The sequence below is a fragment of the Pantherophis guttatus genome, chromosome 15, assembly GCF_059756535.1.
Source record: "Pantherophis guttatus breed Tessera chromosome 15, ASM5975653v1, whole genome shotgun sequence".
NCBI lineage: Eukaryota > Metazoa > Chordata > Lepidosauria > Squamata > Colubridae > Pantherophis > Pantherophis guttatus.
The window spans coordinates 19,966,142-19,977,648 of record NC_142077.1 but is presented as its reverse complement, the minus strand read 5'-3'; the positions used below and the strand labels follow the sequence as shown (position 1 = coordinate 19,977,648).

At 39.2% G+C, this 11,507-nt stretch overlaps 2 long non-coding RNA genes across 2 annotated transcripts in view; one reads left to right on the top strand and one right to left on the bottom strand.

Annotated features, from left to right (window-relative positions):
- Positions 1-11,507, top strand: part of LOC148112057 (uncharacterized) — a 152,573-nt gene that overhangs the window by 87,503 nt on the left and 53,563 nt on the right. The gene's annotated exons all lie outside the window — the stretch shown is intronic.
- On the bottom strand, positions 2,266-3,821 carry LOC148112058 (uncharacterized). The gene is made up of 3 exons (XR_015730039.1): positions 3,575-3,821; positions 3,016-3,075; positions 2,266-2,749 (listed from the first exon to the last, which is right to left on the bottom strand). It is a non-coding gene; the product is annotated as an uncharacterized LOC148112058 (long non-coding RNA).

Below are 11,507 nucleotides of genomic sequence, written 5' to 3'. Positions count from 1 at the left end.
AGTGACCGGGGAAGGGAGGGGCTGCCTCCTGTGCTGGCCACGCCCTCCCCTTCACTTATATTAGGCCCACCCCAAAAAAATCAGGCTAGGACTTATTTTTGGGGAAGGTCGTATTTTCGGAGAAACACGGTATTTCTTACCTCTCCAGTTGTTCCCGCAATTCTTCATTCTCCCTAAGGAGCTCTTGGTTCTTCCCAGCTTCCTTCAGAACCCTGCAGTGGAGATGGAGGTTTTGTTGCTCCAACATCTGGATTCTGTAAAATAGGAAGACAAGAGGGAAATGAGCCCCCTCAGGTCTTCACCCGCATCATCAAACCCTTTTAAAATGAAAACTAACTAAAATGCCTGGCACTTCCTTTGTTTTACCTGCCTTCCTTTTTAATTACTTGAGTTTTGCCATTTCTGTTACCACAGTGCCAAGTTCTTCTCACAGGAACCAGAGCAGGAAGGATTTCAATGATTTATTAGGCACTTCAGAAATGCTCAGGAAAACTGACAAATCGGTAGATCCTGTCTACATCTGCAGCATATTCTGAAGGGATTTGATTCGCTTCTTCAGTCTTCACAACATTATTTAAGTGCAAATGAATGAAGTTTTACTTTCAGTATTTAGCATTTCATAATCTATAAGTACCACAAAGGAATCTTCAGATCTTAAAACCTTTTTTTCCCCCTTTTTTGGCTTTCATACCAGAAAATTCAAAACAATTTCCAAACTTTCTAATGGGGACCGAAGGGGGAGAAGACTGAACTGGGGAGAGCCGAGGGGGAGCCGAGAACTGAGGTCAGTGAGCAGCAGAGGAGGAGATCAAAGCAGGGACCTCCTAAATTCAGAGGAATTGGCCAGGAAAAGTCCCAGGCAAGAGATTCATGATGTCTCCTACCCATCCAGGCAATGGAATTCAAAGCAGAACGTTGTGTAATGTGTGTCCAGGGTAGGGAGCTAAGGAGAATTGAAGAGGAAATCCTGGAAGAGAAAGTCAGGGTTTCTCACCTCCGCAGTTTCTCCTCCACCTCCCTGCAGAGTTCTGCGTTCTTCTCCGAAAGCTGGGCGTTTTGACGCAGGAGCTCCTCAGTCAGGGAGAACGACTTGTGCTTTCTGTTGCTGTAAATAGGAAAACCAGAGAGAAATTAGACCCTTAAGTTTTTTACTTGACTCATCTAACATTTTCTTCCATTGAAAAATATTAAAAATACCTTTATGTTTGTGTCGGTGTATAAATTCAGTCTTGCTATTTCTACCAACAATCCTCTCACCATTTATTGGGTCTTTTAGAAAGGCTCCGTAAAAATGGCCAACGGGTACAGTTTGAGGGACTTTAGATACACCTCCAGGGTAGTCTTAAGAGATTGGATGAGTGACTTAAATATTAAGGTTTAATGTGTTGATAAGAGTTGTTTATAAGAGTTGGATTACTTAAGTTTTTACTTCAGTATTTAGCAAAGAAAGTCTACACACCCCTATTAAAAGGCCAGGTTTTGGAAATGTAAAAGAAAAAAATCAGACCAAGATAAATCCCTTCAGAGTACTTCCTCCTTTAACATAACATATAAGACGTACAATTCAAGTCGAAAAACAAACTGAAGTTGTGAGAGAAAACTTCTCTCATGGTTTGCTGTGCGTATTGATTGGCTTTGATTGGTTTCTGGTTTGAATGTTTGAATGAGCCAATCAGAGCGCAGCTGTTGACTCTGGGTTTCCCGGGCTTTGTAACTGACACTCACTCGGTCTATAAGGAGCTGCTCTGGCTGCTGAGAGCACACATGGCACATGGCACATTGCTTTCTTACTCCTCTCCCGGGTCCCACACAAGAGCTGCAGTCACTTAGCCTCCTTCTCAGGAAGGAAGATACATTACAGACGCCTTCAGATCTTCTTCCCTAGCCTGACTATTAGAGCCAGGTGATGTCATGGAGGGAGTAAAATGGGGTGAAACTCACTTAACAACGCTCTTGTTTAGCAACCAAATTTTTGGGCTCAATTGTGGTCATAAGTCAAGGACTATCTCTGCCTTCCTCTGCATGGCAGCCTTGTCCTAGTAAACTCCTTCTCCTTTCTGGCACTTTTCCTCTCTGTTAGAGGCACCCAAATAATCCAGACGATATAAAGTTTCCTGCTGGAGCAGGGGGTTGGACTAGATGGCCTCTAAGGTCCCTTCCAGTCTTAGATTGCTGTCCTGTTTCAATGCATCTTCTGAAGCCACTTCTAGTGCCAGGGTTTGTGGTCCTTCCTTCCTCTTCTCTCTCTCTCTCCCTTCCTTCCTCTTTCTTTCTCTCTTTTTCTTTCTTTCTTTCCTATTCTTTCTTTGTCTCTTTCTCTTTCTTTCTTTCTTTCTTTCTTTCTTTCTTTCTTTCTCTCTTTTTTTTCTTTCTCTTTCTTTCTTGTCTCTCTCTCTCTTTCTTATCTCTCTCTCTCTCTCCCCTCCCTTCCCTCCCTCCTTCCTCCTTCAAAGACTAGGAAAGAGAGACCCACTCGAGACACGCGAGGTGGGAGGCCCGAGAGAAAGCGCCTGGTCTGGGCACACCGCCCTCCATGATGAAGCCCTTCCCAGGGAGCAAAGCAAGGACTTACCGATCCTGATCCTGATGGTGAGCTCCACCCACGGCAGCGGTGGCGGAAGGAGAGCTCCAGAGCGGTGGCAGTGGTGCTCCGGGAGGGCAGCCCTCAGGGCCCCGGGAAAGCGCACAGCCAGGAGTTGCCGCTTTGGGTCCTCCCAGTCCAGAAAACGCTGCAGGCAGCAGAGCTTTCCTGTTGGGAGTGAAGTCGGACCCAAAGCTGAATTTCGCTGTGCTGAGAAAGACTCTTTCCCATCCCCAGCAAGAGCAGCAGGGGAAAGAAGCAGTCGCTGACCCAGAAAACACGCCCACAAAATAAGCCACGCCCACAGAACCCGTAGGGAAGATGTTTCGATTTCACCCCTGTTCTCCTGCCTTTCAGCCCTGCACAGATAACTCTGCAACCTGTGGAATCCAGAATTTTATATTTTATATTTTTGAGATGCAATGTAGACTTACGTGGCATTCTTCTCCCTCGCACTCCTCATCGGTTCCCCCCCCCCCGGATGTTGTAGGAGCCTGGAAAAGTTAAAATAAATAACAGGTGTGGAATATACTTATAAATCAGCTCACTCACCCTCCGCTATCCCAACCCTCACATCTTATTATGACATGAACAATTTCTCAGGTATAACCTCTCCTGGTTAAAGAAAAATGGGGTTTTCACAAGGTTATTTGCTATGTGAGAGAATTGATCTCTCAGCCCAGGGGTGAAATCTAACAGGTTCTGGAGAACCAGTAGCGGAAATTTTGACCAGTTCGGAGAACCAGCAAATATCACCTCTGGCTGGCCCCAGGAGTGAGGAGGGATTGGGGATTTTGCAGTATCCTTCCCCTGCCACGCCCACCGAGCCACGCCCACTGAGCCACGCCACGCCCACAGAACTGGTAGTAAAAAAATTTGGATTTCACCACTGTCTCAGCCTGATTCGTTCACATAATAAAAGGATAATGTGAAAATTTGCCATCCTTAGTAATGGACACTTAGACCATTCCCCAGAAGATTTAGACTGCTTACCTGAGGGGGGCGGGGGATGATGGACCGCTGAGGAGGAGGCCCTTGTTGGATGGGGGGCAGCTGGCTGGCACCTGAAGCCTTCTGCTGAGAAGCCTTGGAGATCATGAGGACGTTGGGCCTGGACACGAGGGAGACCCCCAAGCCCATTTTACAGAGGCACCCTCGGTCCTATAGTTGGGTTGGAACTATATAGTACATACCTCCGTGTGCCTCCATAAGCCCAAATCCAGTGTCTCTTCTGGTACCCCTGGGGAAAAAAATAGACTTCTTTAAAAACACAAACTTATTGACTGTGATTAAAGACATTCATTTTTTCAGCCACAGTTTGATCTGGGTTCTTTATTCCCCAATATTAGGAGCCAGCTGATACTTCTGGCATCTAAACTCTTCACCCTTCCTGCTCAAGTTAAGTAGAGAATGATGTTTTTTTAATTGTATTCTACCTCTATTTGTAGACTTTCCCTTCCTTTTCATTACAGGGTTGAGTAATGACTATTCTAACTGCTAAAGTCAAGTGTTATAATAAGTCTCTTTTTAATTTCATCCTACCTCTATTTGCAAATTTCCTCTTCATTCTCATCCGTTGTAGGAAATTGCCTGCCATTGTCAGAGAGGAAATGCTCTTTCCTTCAGCACTCAACCCCTTGGGTGACCCAGAGCAGCCCAGGAGACCTTCTATGACACGGGCTACGATGTCACAATCTTTGGTCCAGCTGTGGGGAGAGGCCAGGGGTGCCCCTTGGGCAGCTCTGGGCCTCCCAGGAGGAAGGGGTTGCAAGCCCAGGTAGAGATCCTGGGAGGTCTCAGGCAAAGTCTGTGGAATAAAAAAAGAATTTTTTTCTTTCTAGAATATTTCTTATTCTATTCTATTCTATTCTATTCTATTCTATTCTATTCTATTCTATTCTATTCTATTCTATTCTATTCTATTCTATTCTATTCTATTCCATTCCATTCCATACCTGTTTCTACTCTATTCTATCCTATTCTAATTCTATTCTATTTCTAAGGACCAGGAATTGTGTATCAATCAGCAGTTATAAAAATATGGAACTGGGCTGGGCAGGGGCCATTAAAACTGTTTTAATCACTACTTTAAACAAAAGTTAGCATTCAGGTGATGAACTCAAGTTTGGATGGAGAAAGGAAAATAATCTGAAGTTGTTACGGTTTTTATTCCATCCCATCTTTGGATTCCAGCAACTTCCAGAAAATAAGATGAAAAGAGAGAAGCTTTGGAAATCCAGACCATTCAGGAAATTAGACAGGTCCGTTAATACAGGAGTAAGTGAAAGAAAAAGGAAAGAAGGAAAGTGTGAGGAATGCAAAGGGAGGAAAGGAAACTCCAGCACAGGGAATGACTCAGGAAGGAAACTGACAAGGAGGAGCCTGGTTGGAAGTCCTTGTTGTATGCGATCTTCTTTTTTTTAATTTTTTTAATTATTTTTTTTATTGCAAAAGTTTTACAATTACATTTTCACCCCTTTCCCCCCGCCCTCAACCCACCCCAACCTTCCCCACTTCCCTAACCCTCCCTAACCCTCCCCTCCCCCCGGACTTCCATACAGTATACTCATATCAAGTAAAAAAAAAAAACCCTTTGTATAAAACTTATATAAAACTTGAACCCATCCCTCCCCCTATATAATTTTCCCTCTTTATCTCTTTACATTAAAATATTTCTAATACATTGTTTTCAAATAAAAGCTATTTGGTACTTTCTAGTTTGGTATTTGTTCTGAACATATTCTATCCACCTTTTCCATTCCCATTCATAAGTCTCTTGTGAACAATCTTTTAAATATGCTGAAATCTTCGCCATCTCTGCAAAACTGGCCATCTTCAAAGTCCATTCCTCGATAGTAGGCAAAGCTTCATTCTTCCAATATTTACCTATCAACAATCTTGCTGCTGTTATCATATACAATATTAATTTTATTTCACCCTGTGTAAAACCCTTAACTATACCCAATAAAAACAATTGTGGAGAAAATTGAATTTTTTTCTTCAAAACATTCTGCATGACCCACCATATTTTTATCCAAAAAGCCTTAACTTTCCTACAGGTCCACCAAACATGATAATACGTAGCATCCAAACATTCACATCTCCAACATTTTGGCTGAACATTAGGGTACATACATGACAACTTTTTAGGATCTAAATGCCATCTATAAAACATTTTATAAAAATTTTCCCTCAAATTCTGCGACTGTGTAAATTTAACATTCTGAACCCAAATTTTTTCCCATGTTTCCAACATCACTGGTTCTTCAAAATTTTGTGCCCACTTAATCATACAATCTTTAACTAATTCCGTTTCTGAATCCCTTTCTAGCAAAACATTGTAAAGCCTTTTAATATGCATTGGACCTTTCTCTCTTATATGTCTAACCAATTCTTCCTCATGCAACATAATACCAGTTTTTTGGTCCTCTTTCCATCTCAATTGTAATTGATTATATTGTAACCAGGTTAAATTAATCCCTTCGTCCAACAGTGTCTGCAATGTCTTCAACTGCCATCTGCCCGCATCTGTAAAAAGAACCTCTTTGTATAAAAACCCCCCGAGTGACATTATATTTGTATTCCACAAGGTATGACCAAGATCCAGCCATAGCGGTATTTTATAATCCCATTTGAGTCGGTGCTTCTTCCAAACTCTCATCAAAGAGTCTCTAAGTATATGACTTTTAAATACTTTATCAACTTTGTCATCATAAAATAGGTAAGCATGCCATCCAAATTCAAGATCAAAACTTTCTGCATTCAATATTCCAGCCTTTTTACTTCCAAACCAATCACTTGTTAAAGTTAAAGCTGCTGCATCATAATATAACTGTAGGTTTGGAAGTTTAAGGCCTCCTCTTTCTGGAACATCTTGCATAATTTTCAATTTCACTCTCGGCTTTTTCTCGTTCCAGACAAACTTATTAAGTCCAGTTTGCCAAACTTTCAGTTGTTTATCACTTTTAAGCACCGGAATCATTTGAAACAAAAACAGAAATCTTGGCAAAATGTTCATCTTAACTGCTGCTATTCTTCCAAGTAAAGACAGTTGCAGCTTTTTCCAAGTCTCCATGTCTTTCTGAACCTCTCGCCACAACACCTCATAGTTATTTTGAAACAATTTCATATTTGATTCTGCAACCTGAACTCCAAGATATTTTACCTTAGGTACAATTTCAAAACCTGCCCTCCTTTCAAACTCATGTTTACGATCTTGTGTCATATTTTTGACTATCATTTTAGTCTTTTTTGAGTTCACTCTAAAACCTGAAACTCTACCATAGTCTTGTATAATGTCGTTCATCAAGATTATTGATTCCATTGGTTGTGATAGGGTAACCACCAGATCATCTGCAAATGCCTTTATTCTATAATCCTCTTGCCTTATCATTATGCCTTTCAAAATTTTTGAGTCCCGTATTATATTTAGCAAGACTTCCAATGTTAAAATAAATAAAAGTGGGGACAACGGACATCCCTGTCTTGTTCCTTTTTCAATTTTAAACTCTGTCGTCAAACTTCCATTAATAATAATCTGTGCTTTTTGCTCTTGATAAATTGCTGAGATCGCCTGTATAAATTGGTCCCCAAAGCCCATCTTTTTTAAAGTCTTTAGTAGAAAATTCCAATCCACTCTATCAAAGGCCTTCTCCGCATCCAAAAAAACCAGCACTGCAGAAATCTGTTTATTCTTATCAAGATATTCCAATAAGTCTATTACTTGCCTTACATTGTCCTTCATATATCTGCCCTCAATAAATCCCGCTTGGTCCGCATGAATCACCTTTTGGATTACTGGCATCAACCTGTTGGCTAATACCTTCGCATAAATTTTATAGTCTGTGTTCAAAAGAGATATTGGTCTGTAGTTCTCTGGTTTTTTAGGACCAACTTGTTCTTTTGGTATCAAAGATATATAAGCAGTTGTCCAGGATGGGGGTATTTTACCCCCTTGTTGAATATTGCAAAATAAATCTCTAAGTTGTCCCACCATTTCAGCTTGTAAAGTTTTGTAATACACTGCAGTCAAACCATCCGTGCCAGGAGCTTTGGCTGTTTTTAGCTGTTTAATTGCTGCTGTTATCTCCTCCTCTGTTATAGGATAATTCATTCTTTCCTTTTGTTGATCAGTAATTTTTGTAACTCTCTTATCCTTTAAATATTTTTCTATAAGTCCATTCTGCACCTCTTCTTTGGCATATAGTTTAGTATAATAATCCACAAAAGCTTCTTTAATTAGTTTTTGTTGAAAGATTTCTTTCCCTCCAATGTCAATACTATCAATAGTCCGTATACTTTGTTTTTTCCTCAATGTGTAAGCCAACCATCTGCCCGGTTTGTTAGCGTTGCAAAATGTATTATGCTTCGCATATTGTAAACTTGTTGCAACTTGTTCCGCCATAAGCATTTGAAATTGGTCTTTCAAAAGTTTTATAGCACTTCGTATTCTTTCATCTGTTGGGTTTTTAATAAGTAACTGTTCTTTATTCTTTATTTCCAATTCCAACTCAGATCTTTTCTTTTGTCGGAACAGTCTATGTTTAGAATTCATGTAGATGAGTACCCCTCTCATATAAGCTTTACTTGCATCCCAAACAATTTCAATTGGGGTACCTTTATTCAAATTTATTTCAAAAAATTCTTTCAAGTGCTTTTTAAGTTCTATTGTATTTTTTTCATATCTAAACAAGTTCTCATTTAATCTCCAAGAACGTCTCTCAACCTTATCCATCTCAATTTCTATCCATACAGGGCTATGGTCAGTCAGAGTTCTTGGAAAAATCTTTGTTCTTTTTGTCTTAACAAGTAGATCATTTGACAACAGGATAAAATCAATCCTAGAAAAAGATCTATGTCTATCCGAAAAAAAAGTGTAGTCCAATTCATTTGGATTATGTATTCTCCAAACATCTTTTAATTCCATATCTTCTTTCATATCAAAAAAAGTCTGTGGTAGTCTAATTCTAGACTTTGCCAAGCTCTTTTTATCTAGTTTAGAATCAATTACTCCATTCCAGTCTCCCATAATTAAAATAGATCTATAGTCCCATTGCAATATTTTAGTATGTAACATCTTGTAAAAATAATCCTCTTGTTGGTTGGGAGCATAAATTCCAATCAAAAGAATTTGACCATTTGCTGTGAGCAATTCAATTGCTACAAACCTACCATCTTGATCTGCTTCTATAACTTTCGCTGTTAATTTTTTATTTACATAAATAACCACACCATTCTTTTTCTGCGAAGTTGAAGATATATAATGTGCTCCTAGTTTTGAATTTATCAAATATTTTTGATCTTGAGTTGTGATATGCGTTTCTTGTAAACATATTATATCATTATTAAATTGTTTCAAATATGTAAATAATTTCTTCCTTTTCTGTGCTGAATTCAACCCATTGACATTCCAAGATAGACACTTAAAGGTCATCAGCCTCTTTCTGGAGCACAGAGCAAAATATTTGAAGTTCATCCGAGAGCTTCGATCTCGCTCCTCCCATAGCTCCACTCTCTTGTACGGTACTCTTAACTGCCTTCTTGTCTTGTCTTTCCTGTTGTTGTTGTTGCTTTTGTTTAAGTAGCTTGGATTGGGCTCTAGTTATACGTTGATCTTTAACTTCTGTCAACTGAATCAAATCCAAAATTGGAGAAGAATCCAACAAGGGCTCACTCAGAAAACCTCCTTCTGCACCTTGCACTACTTCTAATTCCTGCTTGGACTGTTCTTGCAATTGCCTCTCTTCACTCTCTTTAATCTCCAAAACTGTAGATGTACGTGGAGATGGTGTTCTTTCCTTAAGAATAGTAGTGTAAAAGTGTTGTGCCTTTTCCACGGTATTCAACCGATACCCTTCTCCCTTGTATCTAAAAATTAACCCAGCTGGTGCGTCCCACCGGAAGGGTATCTGTAAATTTCTCAGTTCCTTAACAAGAAAACCAAATTCTTTTCTGGCTTTCAGCATTTTAGGAGGTAATTCTTTAAAGATTTGAAGTCGTGAACCCCCCACTTGTACAGAAGTATAAAAAGATTTTTGCAGGATATCATTTCTAATTCCTCTTTCTGTAAAGTATATGACCACATCTCTAGGCAGTTGTCTTTGTCTGGCCACCCAAGAGTTCACTCTATAGATTTTATCTATTTTGTGAAATACCACATCAGGATTAACTTGTAAAATCTTGGCCAAGGCTTCAGAACAAACTTGTCTCAAATCCTGTCTCTCCTCCTCTCGAATTCCCCGAAGCCGTATGGCGAATTCCATCGCCCGAAATTGTATCATAACAATCTCATCATCAATTCTCTGCATTTTATTATCAACTTCATCAATTTTATAATCATTGTCTTTCATCTTGACATTAACTTCTGATTTGAATTCTTCAACTTTATAATCAACTTTCCCAATAAATTCTGCCAGGCCAGACGCCACTTCTGATATTTTTTTGGTCACCTTATTTTGATTCTGTTTCACCATGTCTTTGACTTCATTAATTTCCTGCATAAGTTCCTGATGTGATTTTTGAAATTTATCATCTATCTCCTGTTGACATTTTTGAAATTTGTCATCCAGAGTTTTAGAAATAAATTCTTTTAAATCTCCCACATCAAATTCTTTTTTCTGAGTTTGTAGCTGTTGAGCAGGGGGAAGTTGCGTTTGCTGTTTGTGTGTGGGGGATCCCCCCCCTAATGCCTTCCCTTCCTGCTTCTTTGAAGCCATCCTGGCTCGTGATCTAGTTTTTCTAAAGAGGGAGGTTCCTTTTCCTTTCCCTCCTGCGCAAAGACTTCTAAAAAAGTCCCCCAGATTTGATCAAACAAGGGTTAAAATAAAGCAAAGTCCAATATTGAAAAGGGAAAAATTTTTCCAGTTATTTCTCTTATAACAAGCAAGGCAGCTTAGTAGCAACTTGGAAACTTTGTAGCAAAACAAAATAACTTCACCAATCCACACTCGCTGGCTCGTTAACTCTGAAGCTAGGCGCCATATTTTTTCAAAGCACTTTCACTCATTCGCATTGTCTCAAATTGAAAAGTCAACAAAGTGCTAATACTTGCGTAAAATTTGATTAATAAATAAATAAATAAATAAATAAATAAATAAATAAATAAATAAATAAACTGAGGATTCTCCCCATGAGATGGTCTCCTGGCCTGGAAGAGCTTCCCCTTCAGCCTCTCCCATCTCGGAAGGCCCAGGAGAAGCTCCGGGTATTTGGGAGGCCGTTGCCTGGAGGGGATGAGATCTCCCTGGACCAAATTCTCTCCCTCCGACAGCTGATGCTCTTTTCCATATATATATATAAAAACCACAAAAGACCAGATTGACCCAGACTCCATACTCACAAACACTAGAAACTTGAATTTGATTTGGGGTTTTTTGTCTCTCCCTTCAATGGCTGGGATGAGATTTTTATTTCAGAAATAGGAAAGCTTACACATCTTTTTTATCAAAATAAAGGAAAATTCTAAATTCTACATCCTTTCAATCTGTGCAGAAAGTAATGTTAACACTATAACTATTTTAACTATTTTCTATAAACTGTTTGAGAACACTATTTTCTTTAACGTCCAATTTCACTTCATCTTCCGAACTTTCTGCTCTGCATCTCCAATAGATTTGCTTAAGGCTGATTTTTATCATTCTTTGCTTTAATTGCTGTATATCTCATGGATCTCACTCTAGAGAGCTAAACAACTTTTTCTACAGATAACTTATCTTTTTTTTTTTTTGGTGTTCACTTTTTATTTTTCTTCTGTCAAAGTCTAAGTTTTCCTTTGTTTTGTAAAATATATTTTTAAATATTCCTTCATTTTCTCTGACCCTTTCCTCCTTCTGATTCTGGGCTGCATCTGAACAGAAGAAATCAGATTTCGCATTCAAATCCTCCAGTTCTTTTTTTTTTTTTTTAATGTTTTATTAGATTATAGAAT